Source organism: Tachysurus vachellii, chromosome 4 (assembly GCF_030014155.1).
Source record: "Tachysurus vachellii isolate PV-2020 chromosome 4, HZAU_Pvac_v1, whole genome shotgun sequence".
Classification (NCBI taxonomy): Eukaryota; Metazoa; Chordata; class Actinopteri; order Siluriformes; family Bagridae; genus Tachysurus; species Tachysurus vachellii.
Genome location: NC_083463.1, coordinates 9,568,578 through 9,585,312, shown reverse-complemented (window position 1 = coordinate 9,585,312; position 16,735 = coordinate 9,568,578). Strand labels below are relative to the sequence as shown.

The window sequence follows — 16,735 nt, the reverse complement described above, 5'->3', positions numbered from 1 at the left end:
TATCAGCCTTTAACAGATTCTCAGCCCAGCAGTGGTATCACAGTCAAAGCAAACATACAGTCCACATTTAAATGCATGGCATGTACAAACATCTCATACCTACATCTCATCTGACCACAGTTTATCTCCTGAACAGAGCACTGGGCAACACCACTGGGACATATTTAGGATGCACCTCATGTTTATCAAAGCTATTAAATTCCATTGCCATAGAAACAGGTCCAAAACTCCCTGGCAGAGATCAAAGTATATGTTGTTCTCCTCCTCCTCCTTTCTCCATGTCTACCAAAATATCTGATAAACAAATGCTAAAAAAAAGAGACGGCGATATATGCATGCATTTTTAAAGGAGCACTTGGAATAGAAATCTTCTAGTAGTTGGTCTCATACAAAAAAAAAATTAAAGCGATGTGTGAAAAGGGCCAAGATTCCTTGCAAAACTAGTATACTCCCAGTGACAGCAATCACAAATACATTTTTAGGGAACTTGATAACAAAGCCAGGATGGGCTTAGGTGTTCTGCTCTGTGTGTGTGTGTGTGTGTGTATGTGTGTGTGTGTGTGTGTGTGTGTGTGTGTGTGTGTGTGTGTGTGTGTGTGTGTGTGTGTGTGTGTGTGTGTGTGTGTGTGTGTGTGAAAGAGGGAGAGAGGGAGAGAGGGGTGGAACTGATAGCTGAATGCAGTATTATATAATAATAATAATTGTCCCCCTCCCCTTCCTTCCCCTTCCATTCTCTCTTTCCCTGTGTTCTACCCTTCCCTGGGGTAATGTGATTTCTGAGATTGCTCATGAATACCATAGTGTGTGTGCTGAGAGGGTGTAAGACAATGATATGTCAAATGAGTCACCAAAGCTCAAAGGTGCCTTTCTGTTATCACACTACATAAACAATATACTGAAAAATAAACGTACTGTAAATAAATGAATAAACCAATTAGGATCAATTTACTTATTAGAGTATTCATGTTTAAAAAAGCTTTCCTAAAAATTCCACCAGCTTCTAAAATATTTCTTTTTGTGGTTTCACTAGAACCACCAACTTTTATGATGACAAGCACTGATAGTGGTGCCATTGCATAGTTTCTAGTGCCAGACAGTAATGCAGCAAATCATTCATTCTTAAGTCTGTCCAACTCTTTCACTTACTTGTCTGTACACTATGCCCAAACTGATCAGCTTCCAAAGCTTAAACCTTCATGCTAATAATGCTGTCAACACCATCATGCTTGTCATCTCATAAATAACCACCTAGTCACGTGAGATCTGTGCCATAATTTGTTGTAGGTCAACAGAATCATATAGCAACACGTCACATAGCTAGACGTCTTATTAATATAACATTGGATAGTGATCACTAATAAGAAAAACTCTTGGTTATGGTTTTAAGCAGCAAAAACTATGCAACTTACGTTACATGAAAGGAAGAAAGAAACAAGGATAAAAGCTAACAGTGTCCTGAATAATTTTAGATTATTTGTTTATACTGGTTGAAAATGACTGATAAGTCAAAAAAAGGGTTAAAGTCTCTTTTAGTTCTGGTGTAAATGCCAACAATGTGTCAGCTGCCAAGTCTGAACCTTTACAGGTCAAAACAGATCATGTGATCTTTTAGCTGGAAAGCCCTGAGTAGAGTGATTCACCTTTAATCAATTTGATCTGTCAAAAAGATTTACAACAGATTCAAAGTTTCAGTGGATTGAGTTGCAGGCATTTTAGGAGATGAGAAAGAAGAGAAAGAGAGAGGTGTGATAGATTAAAAGGTTTGGTGTGTGTTTGTGATAAGTAATCTGTTATGTGCAAAAGTAACGTAGCACTGAACTGATTGGACTAATTAGTATAGAGAGAAAGAGAAGAGAAAATGTTGCAGGAGGCAGTGCAACCCTTCACTCAGCAGCTAACAGATGACGTTACCTTGCAATATCACCAACACCTTAAAGGTGACCTCATTCCCTGAGTATGTCATGGCCTTGAGGGAAAGCAGTAGTGCTGTGCTGATGAAATATTCCAACACTTCCTGCTACACCTTAGGCTTGTACATTATTCCAGAATAAGGAGAAACCTGTATTGAAAAGTTTTACCATGTGATCTATAAGTCACCAGTGAAGCTAGACTCTTTAATTATCTAATAAAATAACATGGATCTTGTCTGGGATTTATTATTTCTGGTAGAAATAAAAAAAAAAAAAAAAAAAGGAGAAAAGGCCAAGGAAAGATTTTTCCAGGACACAGAAGGTAATATGTAGACTCAAGGATTTTACAACAAGCAATTTTCCTGGCAGCCAGACAGATTGTAGATCACATTTTGAAGCACTTATTCTTGCTGATTGAGAAACGTTATTCTAGAGATGATTCAGAGTTGGAACGGAAGACTGTAAAACGCAATATAAAATAATTTCTGAGAAACCTTACAGCCAAATGCATATCACGGAAACACAAAGACATTTGTAGTTAATTGATATCATAGAAATTCAAATGCAAAATCAAGCAAACTACACAATATAAATAAGATACAGGGTAATTATGTGTCTCCACTTCTAGTAGCTTAAATCCGGTGTGCACGATGTTTGAAAGCCATTTGAAATTACCAAAACAAACATGCCCCTAACCCAAATGGGTGTCACCCCTGTTTTGATGGCTCCGCCCCACACATACATACGTAACCCAGGCAACTATTATGGCGGAAAGTGCTGGGGCAGCTGGCCGAGGGGATATTTTTATTAATAAATGAACTCAATGAGTAATACTATGGTAATACAAATGTGTTTTTGTAGTACTGTGTGTTGTACCATGAAAGGTTTAGCTCCGTTTTACGCGGAAGACGTTCAGTTCTCTCCAGCGCTGAAAAACTGATCCTATATTAACATGGGTCCTGCTTCTTGCCCTATCGTAAGTCTTTTTTCGCTTTTCATTTTTATCCGCCATGTCAGTGTTTCAGTCGCTTTCTGCTAATGTCAAACATGCGCACTGAGCACTCTCTCCGCCGCATATTGACAAGACACGCCCCTTTCTGCTCATTGGCTACACGTTTGTTTTGTTTGTCGTCCCGACTCAGTTTTCTGAAGCATTTCTCAAACATTGTGCACCCCACCTTTAAAAGAATGTAGTGCCTGCAATTAAGGCAATCAAAGTCATTTTCTACAAAAATGCATAAAATATTCTGCAAAATGTTTAACCAAATCTTTTATTTTAAAAACAAAATACATTTTTGGCTACAACAATCACAAAAAAAAAACCACTCCTGAGTTGACTGTTTGTGTATTTTTTTATTTCTTACTTACAATGTTTCCACTAATTTATAAGAAGGACTATAATTGTGGATTTGTGAAAGGTAATAAACATTAGCTATCTGTATTTCTAGTCAACCGAGAGCTAATGATTAACGTTAATGCGTTAATGATGAGTGCTTTTGTTTGTTCAGTGACATGCAGGTTGTTTAATAGTGAGATGTTTGCAGTCAGTTAAAAGGAAAGAAGACTGACAGACACTTTGGCTACAGTCTGTCAGATTAGCTTCAGTCAGATAGCGAACCATCTCTACACACTGCAGTTGCTATTTATTTTTTTCTCCAATAAGTTAACTAAGTAACTCTACCCGTTCTGATTTTTCAGATATTTTTCTTTGATTTCACTTTGCTGTAACACATCTAATAAACAATTTTCCATTTATTCATTTATTCCATTGTTGTTGTTGTAGAGGAAGTAATGTTACTCTGCAAAGGCTCCTTATAGCACCAAAAGAATTCTATATAAAGGCCCCATTATCTTCACCTTTCTATTAACCAGAGGCTGCAGTGACATTAGCTTAAGCATCGTTGGAAAAGAATATGCCATATCCAGTATGTACTGTATTTATTCACAAGTTAACATCACAAGATGAGCAAGGGTGCGATGTTATTGTGTCAGTACACATAATATAATATCAGTATTGAAGTTGTAGTTACCTTGGCATCATCTAGGCAATTTAATTTCGATATCTATATTAAACCATTCTGACCTCATTCTAACACCAGTTTGTCCTATCAACAATACCCCAGCTAGGAAAAGGCCAGGAAATAGATTTAGACCCCTAATTTTTGAAATAACGCCATTGCCTGCCGTAGCGCTCTGACACTTAGAGGTCTAACAAGGAAAACTTTCCAATTAATGCCCTTGGCTACTCTGTCTAGTGGCAAAAACAGTGTGCATCACTGCAGGCACACATACTGTCGCCATAGAGACTGACTGAAGACTGAATGGCCAAAAAAGAGTAAAACGGTTGAGTAGAATTTGCATGTAGTATTTTTTTTTTCATTTACATACAGAATTTCACACAATCTACTCAGAATCAACAGAACCCTAATGCACTAAACTGACATTTTTCTGCAAATACAGTGTACAGTATTTAATATCTGATTATGCAGTCTGATAGAACTTATGGCCTGGAAGTTATCACATCATATGATACATGATGTAAAACATACAAAACTTGCAGACAAAATGCGGACTAGACATGAACCTATTTAAAAGAGTGTGTGTTGGTTTAGATGTAAAGTGAAAGTGAAAGTGACATACAGTTAAGTATGGTGACCCATACTCAGAATTTGGTCTCTGCATTTAACCCATCCAAAGGGCACACACACAGCAGTGAACACACACCCGGAGCAGCGGGCAGCCATTTATGCTGCGGCGCCCGGGGAGCAGTTGGGGGGGGGTTCGGTGCCTTGCTCATGGGCACCTCAGTCGTGGCCGGCCTGAGACTCGAACCCACAACCTTAGGGTCAAAATCTCTAACCATTAGGCCACGACTGCCCCCTTATCACTTATAAATATCACTTATAACTTATAACAACCTCCCCCTTATCACTTATAAATATCACTTATAACATTTAAATGTGTATAATCAAAGAAAACTACTTCCACTTTCCCCATTTTCAGCACTGCCATAGGGGAGAGTCAGGTAAGTTCTACTTCAAGAAGTAATCGAACATTCTAAGAGGAGATGCCAACTCCATGTGGTCTTTGAGGACAACAACATCCTCATCAATACACTATTGTCAGACTGTATATTAATAATCACACCCTCTAGTGTCACCCATATGAGGTTGAGGTTCTCTTTTGTGTCTGGTTCCTCTCAAGGTTTCTTCCTTTACCATCTAAGGGAATTTTTCCTCACCACAGTCACCTCAGGCTTGTTCACTGGGGATAAATACAAACACATTTAAAAATAAGTCTAATATTAATTTTTGTAATATATTAATCTTCATGGGATACTATTTCTGTATTATGTTTCTTATGTTCTGTAAAGCTGCTTTAAGGCCATGTCCATTACCAAATACGTTATACAAATACATTTGAATTGAATTGAATTGAATTGAATTAAGTTGTATTATTTGACTTTTTTTTTGTAAACCTTATGAGTAAAAGACTCCAGGTTTTGACACATGACACATACAGTTTAGGGGTGTGCCCAAATACGAAAAAATAATTCTAAATGAACAGATAATGCTTTCTAAACAAATACGAATAAAGATACGAATAGGAGCTGTACTTTTCTTTCTTTTTTTTTAAACTTACAAGAAAAGTTCACAAAACATCTGGTTGAGACTAGAGGTCTGAAATCAATACTGAGATCAGCCTAGAGATACATGAGATTACTGTAGACGGCACCACTTAGAAACCATAATGATGGATTTGGACTGTAATTAGAGCAGTTGTCAACTTTCTGTTAAAACAAGAATAAATTCCATGGTTACATAATTGTACTTGACCATATTGTACACAGTTATACACAGGAAATTACTTATAATTACACTATTTGGTGTCACCCAGATGAGAATGCTTGCCTCCATTGCCTGTGAGATCTGATATACTAGCTAACCAGCTTAGCATTGTAAACAACTGCTCATGCAATTTTATAGTCAATTAGATATGCATTAAATAAATCACACTTTATTTTTAGCATTTAATAAAAGATACTATTTTAAATGTTTATGCTTTAAGCTACAGTATGATTTGTCCACAGCTGTGATTAGGTTGTGGAGGCAGAGGACATTACTGAACATGTGCAGAGTGAGCATCACTACTCCAACTTGTGGGAGCAGTTGTTACTGTGGCTACTGTCAATAAACTTAAATATAAAAAAAAGCCACAAATTGTTTCCAGAAATAAACTGAAACGCTTCTCTATGTGGTTATGAAAGGTTTTGATTTAACTTTCTGTCTCATTTCAGTTGGTCTGCTGTTACTGGATAAATGGACCAGTGTCTAAGAACCAGTTATACATGTAACAACAACCACTTTCATATTTATTTTAGAAAACCTCAATAAATATCCAGTAAGGCAGAAGTGAGTAAAAACTACATTAGCATTCCAGTAATCATCTCTCATGAAATAAGATCATTATAATGACAGCATACAGAACCCTATGAACAAACATATGCTATATACCCTAATACAGATCTCATACACTAATCATTACACAGATTTTTAATTTGTCTTTTCACCAACGTATTTGTTTTATGCTCTAAATTTAAACTTTGTTAGGAGCTTTTGTGAATAAATACAATGCAATAAATACAATACAGTATGATTGATTATTTATTATGAAAAATATTATGTTTGCTATGATGAATTATATTCTGATTTTATCCGAGATTAAATTTGCTTTACACCCAGCTGGTCTGATCTAGGATATTAAATCTGGTAATTACCTGAGTAACCTGATCTAAAGAGTGTAATTTTTCTCTAAGCAAATGAAAATAAAGTAATGTCATCTTGAAATTACCTCCTGCCTAAAGGTTAATTGCCGTTTGTAATTTGTGTCGATGAGCTTAAATTCACTTTGCGTGCTTAAGAGTAGATTAGAAGAGTAGAAAAGTAGCCTCAAATGTATGAGGGGAAAAGAGCTTATTTTCTGTATTAATGCTTCAGAAATTAATAAATAAATGTTTGTGGGTGACATTTCAGCTTCACGGCTCTTGAGACGTGGGTTTGATCCTGAGCTCAGGACCTGCCTGTGTGGCATTACTGAGCATGTGTTTCTCACGTCCAAATGGGCTACTGTCAGGTTCTATGGCTTTTGAACACAGCCCAAAGACATAACAGGTGAAATTTGCCCCTAGGTGTGTATGAGTATATCTATGGTGTGATGGACTCATGGCCGGAGCTCCTGCAACATCCAGACTTCAGATCCAACTGTTAGACTGACCAGAATAAAGTGGTAACAAAAAATAAATAAATGAATGAATGAATAAATGACAAATCATACACTAAAGACAAAGCTTGACATGTTGACATCAACAAGAAGGTGTCTCTAAAACTGTGTACTTACACCTTATAAAGATACCATAAACTAGGTTTGCAGGTCCTGTGTAGTTAATATGTACATTTCAGGCTGTTATTGTTGATAGACTGTTGGATTAGCATACTGCAACACAGTCAGTGTAAAACAGTGGGTAGTGTTGTCATTTCACAGCTTCAGAGTCCTTGGGTCAAGCCTAAGTCTGAGTTCTGCATGTGCTCACATTCTCCACAAGGTTTTTGTCCACAAGGTTTTTGTTTCTTCAAAAGTTTAATTGAAAAAAAAAAACAATAACGAAAAAATGGCTTGAATCAGTTACTTAAGATAAATACAACTATTGTAGGAATTATATCATAGTTAGACTTTCAAAAGTCAAGTTATACAGTACTTTATATCAGTGTAACATGATGTAGCCAGGATAGGGAAACTAATAAAGTTTTGTTTTGTTCCAGAAGAATCTGTTTAGATTTTTTGGTTGCGTACTTGTGAAACGTGATTTTTAACTAACAAGTTTGTTCAGTAAATTGTAATAGGTAAAATAAATGTATATTTCCGCCCTTGCGGAGGAAAGCGTCATTGCTAATTGGTTGGAGAAAGAGTGGGAGAAGTTTTCATCCAATTAGACTCAGAGTTGCGAGGGAAATGTTCGCCACGTGAAAACGAAGGTTCACAGTTTGAGAAAGAACAAAGAAAGAATCTTTAGTTGCTAACCCAGCAATTTATTTGAGATTCCTTATTTCCTTGCAAATGTTTGCTTTTGATTTTCTGTAATTTTCCTCTGGATACATCTGCAGTACAGTGACTACACAGTTAATAGTGGCACTTCATATGAAGGGAGACTAAGAAGAATCGTGCACTATGCTCTCTTTAAATCTTTGTCATAATTTCACCCACACAAACATTTTCATAGACAAGAAAATCTGAACTATTCCTTCTTTTTTTATTGAAGAGTCATACATTGATTCACATTTATTTGTCCTGCCCAGAAAGCAGAGAGTCATCTCCCTAATGTTCCTCGAGAAATCTCAGTGCAATCCAGAAGCCCCCGCCAGACACACAAACGCATATCCACCAGGCATAGTGCGTCATTCGGTTTTATTGTATTGTTTCAGCAGTGATGAACCGTAAAGGTAATGACAAAAGACACTCTTGGCAAAGACGAAAAAACAAACAGGCTTGAATCACTAACAGCCCTTCTGTCACCAAAAGCTTTGCACCAACGGCTGTGATAAAGGTTTGCAAGATTGGAGATATTTAAAATCTCTCTCTCTCTCTCTCTCTCTCTCTCTCTCTCTCTCACACACACACACACACACACACACACACACACACATGCACACTTGGATTACTATTATTATCTTCATGAAACATTTCCATACCTAAATACAAATAATAATTTGTTTCAACAAATTAATACAGTGCGCACACACAAATAGTCAGTGAAATGGAAATGTAATTAGAAGGGCTTGATAAAGCACTGCTTGTGTGACTGTGATAAATGTTGGCTCTGTGCTTCACTGCTCTTTTTATCTCCAAAAGTAACATAAAATCAATAACAGGAAGCAGAATTATATTAAGACCACAAATTAATTAATTCAGGGACTAAAAAAGGTCAAATGTTCAAAGTACAAGTATTAATACTATTAATATTAATAGTATTAAAATTTATCCAAAAACATTTTTACAAAGAGTAGACGTATAAGGGATGGAATATTTAAATCCCATTTTCAGATCAAAACTCATCCGTCTGGTTTACTCTAGGGCATTATCATAAGTCTGGAATAATGAAAATCTTGAGTATATTTGAATGAAGTGGGATTGGAGGCTTAAAAGTTCGCTGAGCACTTGTTTTGGATGAGAGCATTGTGTGAATGAATCATAAGTGCCCTTGGATTCCTTCAGCTTAGGGGATAATAAGCAGCTGTACCGCTGATAATTCTCATAAAGAGCTATAACGTCACTCTGTGAGTCTTAGTGGGGCTTATGCAATTCTTATTTTTTTTGCTATAAATTCTTTTTGCTTTTTTGCTGGGCATCACCATTCCATACACAATGTATTACCTAATAGACCTGACTCATTAACATAATAACAAGAAATGAATTAGGTGACAAGTGTGTGTTCTAAAAAAATTCTAATAATATGCATTAGAGAGAGATTTCAGGTCTAGATTTGGCAGCCAATACTTTATTCCACCTGCCATAATTACTGCTTCCTTGTTACTAGTCCCAGCTCCAAATTCTGCATATTTTCCGAAAGTGTCCTTATTTTCTGCTTTTTTGTATTTTGTGCAGATGTAATGGTTCTTCTAAATGTTTTTCCTCGAAGTTTCCTGTGTATGACAGCGCTCTCACACTGTAATGACAATAGCTTATAAAAACATTGCCTGAATAACATGCAAATGGGCCATTCAATCTTCCTGGTATTGATAAATTAAGTGAACAGTTGATGTTCCACATCATAATAACTTTGTTATATCAACAACACACTAAGATACAAAGTCCATTGACATGATGTTCTAATGTAGGACAGTCCTGAAAATGTCATAACATTTTCATAACATTTACATTTACATTTACAGCATTTGGCAGACGCCCTTATCCAGAGCGACGTACATACTGTAAGTGCTTAAATCTCTAACATTGAATACATTAATGCTGGCTCACTAGGTTACATACTTAAGATACCATGAGTTTAAAACATTGGTTCAGAGTTACAATGAAAAAGTGTCAAAGGTTTTGTTTTTTGTTTTTTTGGGGGTTTTTTTAATGCAAAAGATAATGAAAGAAGTGCTAGTTGAAGTGTATAATGAATTATAAAAACAAAGAACTATGCCAATCGACTAAGGTGTCACATCATCTTAACACTAAATCTGAGCTCTTTTGGAATAAAGCATTCTATATGTTTAAGTATAGGTTTAGACATTCTCAGGAAAAAGGTGCTAAACTATCTTTTCTTTGTTTCAAAGATACATCTATTACACTGTATCATTTTTCCTAGAAAGATGCATATTGTGTGCTTTTATAGCTTTACACTGTTTATGTAACTTCTATCCATCCATCTATTCATCAGCTATACCATGCATCCTACACAGGGGCACAGGGAGGCTGGAGCCTACCTCAGGGGACTCGGTGCACAAGGTAGGGGACAACACATCACAGGGTACGATCACACACCCATTCACACAATTCACAGACAATTTAGAGAATCCAGTCATCCTACAGCACATGACTTTGGACTGGTGAAGGAACTCTTCATACAGGGAAAGGAATTGAACCACCAACTGAGATATGAAGCAAACATGCTAGCATCTATAACACAATATTTCCAGAAGAAACAAATGCCTGGATCATTTCACCAGACATGGGTCACAATTATTATAATATAAAAAAACATGTTAATACAGTTAAAACAGCATTAATGTTTAATTTGTAAGCATAATAATGTAGTATGTATCTAGATATTATTCTCACATTTGGCCTTTTCCCACAAATCATGATATCTTTATTATATTTTGTGCTGAGGATCCCGGTAACTTACACCAAATTACTCACTCACTCATTTTCTACCGCTTATCTGAACTACCTCGGGTCACTGCGAGCCTCAGGCATCTTTGGGCATCCAGGCAGGATACACCCTGGACAGAGTACCAACCCATCGCAGGGCACACACACACTCTCATTCACTCACGCAATCACACACTACGGACAATTTTCCAGAGATGCCAATCAACCTACCATGCATGTCTTTGGACCGGGGGGAGGAAACCAGAGTACCTGGAGGAAACCCCCGAGGCACGGGGAGAACATGCAAACTCCACACACAAAGCGGAGGCGGGAATCGAACCCCCAACCCTGGAAGTGTGAGGCGAATGTGCTACCCACTAAGCCACCGTGCCCCCTACACCAAATTAGCCAGTGAATATTCATAGTATTTGTGTTGTTTGTACATTATTGATCAGCACAAAGCAATGGCAGTGGCTTACTGTATGTCGCACTGAAATCATGTGTTTGTTTGACAGCATGTCCAGGTAAACAATCTGATCCGCTTTTGACCACTTTGTAATAGAACGAAATTATGAATATCCTGTTTGACTGTTGACAGAGAGGAAACATTTACAGTGTCATCTGTCTCAGCACTCTGTCCCATTACTGGAAGAGAAACACATGCACTCTGGGAATGTTTTTGGATGATTTTCAGATCTTAATAAGTAAGCATAAGTTTAAGTTTGGCCTAATGAGCATCATTAAGGAACTGAATGGGAGAGAACAGAAATGAGTTTTTATAGTGGAAAGTGAGGAAATAGGGTGTGGAAATGGGTTTGAAGATCATTACATCCTTTTCTCCTCAAGGGATGTCTGGTATTGCTGACACATCAAATTGAGATTTTAGTCAATCTAAGATGAGTTAAATGAATTAGGCTTGTATTTTCATTCTTACTTTAAAAGGAAAAAAGTGCCTGTAAACTCCCACTCGATGTGTCATACCAGATTTTGCATCAGATTTTTATTGTAATTTTATTGTAATAATAAAAATCTGAATTAAGCTTGTGCATTTTTCAACCAATGCACATATCGTCGCTGTCGGGCGGAAACCTCGTATGTCCAAATTTGGTCAATTTCATATTTTTTCACATATCGATGCTATTGGACAGTCCACACGTGGGTCTGTTACTTTTACAAGTTATTAACCAATCTAAAGTCTTGAAAATAGCTTGAACGCAAATCTCTTAACGCCATTGGACACTTCAACTGTCCACCTCTTCCTCACTCTGCGGGAGAGCTTCGCGGCATCTTTCTCCTTAATAAGAGTCGCAACGAATCAACACGTCTTCTGAGGTAAACGTCTTCAAAACACTGGGCTCAAAGAAAAAAAATCTTAACCCCTGCTAGTTCTGGTGCTCGTCTGAGGACAGGAATTTAGCGTAAGACAATCCACTGCAATGCGGACTAATCCCTGTGCACTGCAGATAAGGTACGCGTTTTTTTCATTTCCTGAAAAATAGCTGTTTTGGAGATATGAGGATTCCGCCCGACAGCGACGTTATGTAACCAGGGAATGTCATTTAAATTTGTTGCATTGTATTGTATTTTATCACATAAACTCCATCCACAAATTTCATCCAGTTACCTATTCAGCCAATCAGGTGGCAGCAGCACAATGCAAAACCTCGAGCAGATACAGGTAAAGAGCTTCAATTAATATTCACATCAAACATCTGAATTAAGACAAAGTGTAATTTCTAAGGCTTTGCGGCATGGATGTTGGTAACCGGACTGGTTCGACAACAGTCACTAGAGTTTACACAGAATGATGCGGAAAACAAAAAACACTGAGCTAGCAACAGTTCTGTGGGTCGAAACGTCTTGCTGATAAGAACAGTTTGCGAAAAAGACTGTTTTAAGTTTCCAGGTAGGATATACTGTAGTAGCTCATATAAGCACTCTATAACCATACTGAGAGCATCCTGAACAGCTGCAACACTGTCTGGTTTGGGAATTGAAACATCTTGGATAGCAAGACCCTGCAGTGGATAGTTAAGACAGCTGAGTAAATCATTGGAGCCTCTCCTCCCTCTGTCATCGACATTTACATCACATGCTGCATCCAAAAAGCCAACAGCATTGACCCCACACACCCCTCACACACACACTCTTCACTTTACTTTATGTGGCTAGAACTACTTACTTTAAGTCCTTAGCTCTGTGTTGTTTTCTGTAGATCTGTTTTGTTCTACGCCGTGGTCCTGGAGAAATGTTGTTTCATTTTACTAAGTACACATCTCAGCATGCACAAAACCTCAAAAATGATGGTGGATGAGCTTCTAGTCCCGTCGGCCAAGAACATGGAGGCAGACTAATCAAAACTGGACAGTTGAAGATTAGGGGAGAGAAACCACCCAGTTATTTTCCAGTCTTTAATTGTACAGTTTGGGTTTTGTTCTTGTTCTTGGTTGACAGGATGACTAGTCTTTGCAACCACAGTGAGCAGAAAGCATCTCAGACCAAACCTTGAGATGTTCTACAACACCAGAAGACCACATCAGGTTCCACTCAAGTCAGGCAAGATCAAGAATGTGAGGCAAGATTCATGTGGCCATCAAGAACACACACATAAACCCCAGATTGGTAGTAAATTGGTTACTTTATTGGAGAGCGTTTACGCCATAGCTTGTCTCCTACAATCCTACGTCTCTGGTGTTTTGGTCTGCTCGTATGCTGTATGCACTACAAGTTTGACTAGAATGCGGCAATAAACATAAAAAATGGAAGCAGTTTCATTTGCTACACTATTCGTAGGTCTGTTTCTCAGGATTTGTGCATTATTTTTAAAACGTGTTTAGTTGTTTCCAGACATAACTAAAAAGCATCTAAAAAGTAAGAAGAGTTTGATGAAGCTGTGTTCTAAGAATCTATGATATATAAAAACTGCAGATGCAGTAGGAACAGAATGTGACAGTTGTAGAGGTCCACAGCTAGACCCAAATAAATCCCAGTTTAATTTCAATATGTATTAACGAAAAATGGTTTGATGCTCAGAGCTTATTTTTTTCAGAACAGGACGGCTGCAGCTTACTGCAGCTTAGACTTTTACTTTGCTGAAGTTAGTTTGATTTCCCCATCCTTGAGTATGTGTAATTCACTATAGCTTCAATGCATGATTTTCATTCCCAATAAAGACCAAATGCTGACAATATACTAGGTTAAAAAGATATTTATTTTATTTTCATGCACCCAAAATGGTGACTGAAGGCAAAGAATTCCAACAGTTCATTCTCTGCTGATTTGGTTTATCCATAGTTAAGGTTTATTAGTTCAGTTTTACTTCAAACTTAACACCCATTTTGTATATATGGTATTTTTTATCATCTTTCCCAGAGATGCTTATTAATGTTTCTAATGCCTTTCTTTTTGAACATTTGTTACGCAGCCTCTGTATTTGATATGATACTTGACTAATCATATAATGCTTTTAAAATCTGAGATTTCTTTGATGAAGGCAGGTGGTAAACAAGCATAGAGGTTAAAGTGTCATTGCTGTTTGTTCTAATAATCAGAGAGACTCACCTTCTTCAAGTTATTCATGTTTGGAAGTGTGAAGAGTGGCTGAACAGCAGCATAGTCAAAGTTGTGAGGAGTTCAGGCAGTTTGCTCAGATTCACTGGTTATGTAGACCCAGACCCGGTGTTACACGCTGGTCTCCAGGCAGAGAGAGAGCAAAGGCCAGAAATACACTCCAATCGTCAGTTAACTATAGCACGTGTGTGTGTGTGTGTGTGTGTGTGCGTGTGTGCGTTTGTGTGTGTGTGTGTGTGTGTGTGTGTGTGTGTGTGTGTGTGTGTGTGTGTGTGTGTGTGTGTGTGAGAAAAAGACATAGAGGGTCTCAGGTTTTGACAGTATATCATAGTTCTCATAGATCTTGACATAGTATTGAATTCCAGTCATTACAGTGATTAAAGTGCTTGTGTACGCTTGAAAGACAAACAGTGTATCTACATAAAGATGGACAAAAGCCAATGTTCTTGGTGTAGCAACACCAACACATACTGAATTCCAGTAATTACAGGATGTCGTGTGTGTGAATATGTTAATGTGTGGATATGGTTGTGTGTCTTACTAAATGCATTTAGGAAATATTTTTACAAATACGGTCATTCAGAGACTGATATAATTTCCTGAAAAAAACAAACTTTGGGTAACTTCCTTATGAAATGTTTTTACAGTGTTTGCATTAGCTTTAGTTATCCTTAAATGCCAGTGCAGGTATTATTTTAATTTAAGTTATTAAGTTTAATATTCCAAGATATAACAAAAATTTTAACCTAGAACCTGGTTGAGTGTTACAGTACACATGTCTTGGTCATAAATGTTATAATTTAGTTGTTTTTTTGCTTCCTATGTTTAGAGTAGCAGTATTAGGCCACATGATTTTGCTAGCAAAGTTCTTGTTATCCCTGAAGAGGGGTGGTAGTGGATAGTTTATTCCATTGTTTATTCCAGGAAGGTACCAAAAGAAGCTTCACTGGGTATTCACTGTGGAGGTGCACATAATTTTGAAACCAGTGTTTTGCTTAAAATAACAATACAATAATGTCTACGATGGCTGTAAATGTCACATGTAAAAGCTGAAAAATGAGTATCAAAACAGGACACAATTAAAACTTATTGCAACATACCCTGCAACACCCACCACTCAAGATCTTCCTCTAGATACTAATCTATAAATTCACTGCACAGAATTCACCGATCTACGTCCGAGCATTTATAGAAACTTTAAACACTGTTGCCAACACCTGTTCAGAGCAGATCACATACCGGTGTTGGAAAAGCAGTTACAAGGCCTGTAAACTTCTCTCAATATATTTATATATAATTGTTTTGCACCATGGCAGCTGTAGTTTAACAGTAAGAGTGGCTTTAAAGAGGCCTATCTTTAGCCTGCCTGGATGACATTAACAGGTGGCTTTTTTCCACAAAAGAAGCTCCATGAAAAGTGCAGGATTAGTATTTGCAGGTTGGTATACAGTGCAATCTCCAGCCAGGCCTGAGTGAACTCCCATTCAGTGTCTATTCCTACGTCATCCCCATTGTTCTGGGATAGGCTTCAGATGAAACGCCAGTTTGCAGTGATCACTGAAGATCAACATATTGGGGTTTGAATTCTAAAATAGATTCTTACAGTGGAAAGACCCTTAGTTTCACAGATCAATTATACAGCCTCTGAACATTATCTCTGTCATTGTTCGGTCAGTGACAAAACGCCTCATTCACACTTGGTCGATAGAGATGCTAAATATCGGAGGTGATGGGCAGATCTGTATTAATGAAAAAAAAATGGGAGGATGATTCAGTCTTTCTAAAAATTACATGGTTATATTATCTCTCGAATGAGAGTGTGTGTGTGCCCTGCGATGGGTTGGCACTCCGTCCAGGGTGTATCCTGCCTTGATGCCCGATGACGCCTGAGATAGGCACAGGCTCCCCGTGACACGAGGTAGTTCGGATAAGCGGTAGAAGATGAATGAATGAATATTATCTCTCCAAATCAATATTACCCAGCATCTGGGTTGATGGCATGAACCACCTCCTCGGTAATTATTACCACACGAATGTATGTTCCACATGAGCAGACGTGTGTATATATAAAAACTGAGAAATTGAAAAATTCTTTGCTTAAGGATACAGCTGTGGCTCTCTGGCAATGTCACAAACTGATCTCATCTTCTGAGAGTCATTTTATTTGTATCTGTAATGTAGTTTATAAGTATAATGTCAGACCCCTTTACAGTACATCTGTTCTAATCATTGTTCAAAACAATGTTTTGGGTTCATTTAAACCACAGTAAGTAGCATGTGTCTTCTAGTCTCCTTGAGTAAAACACACAATAAAAATATTCCTACCCAAATAAATGTACTACAAGTGCATGGACTTAATGTATTAAAAACAAAAATGAAATAAT

At 37.4% G+C, this 16,735-nt stretch overlaps 1 protein-coding gene across 1 annotated transcript in view; it reads right to left on the bottom strand.

Moving 5' to 3' along the window:
• Positions 1–14,395, bottom strand: part of lepr (leptin receptor) — a 51,700-nt gene extending 37,305 nt beyond the window's left edge. Inside the window, exon 1 of the mRNA XM_060867610.1 lies at positions 14,343–14,395. The gene's annotated coding sequence lies outside the window, so the exon portion shown is untranslated. The remainder of the gene's footprint in view (positions 1–14,342) is intronic.
• Between the last annotated feature and the right edge of the window lie 2,340 nt (positions 14,396–16,735).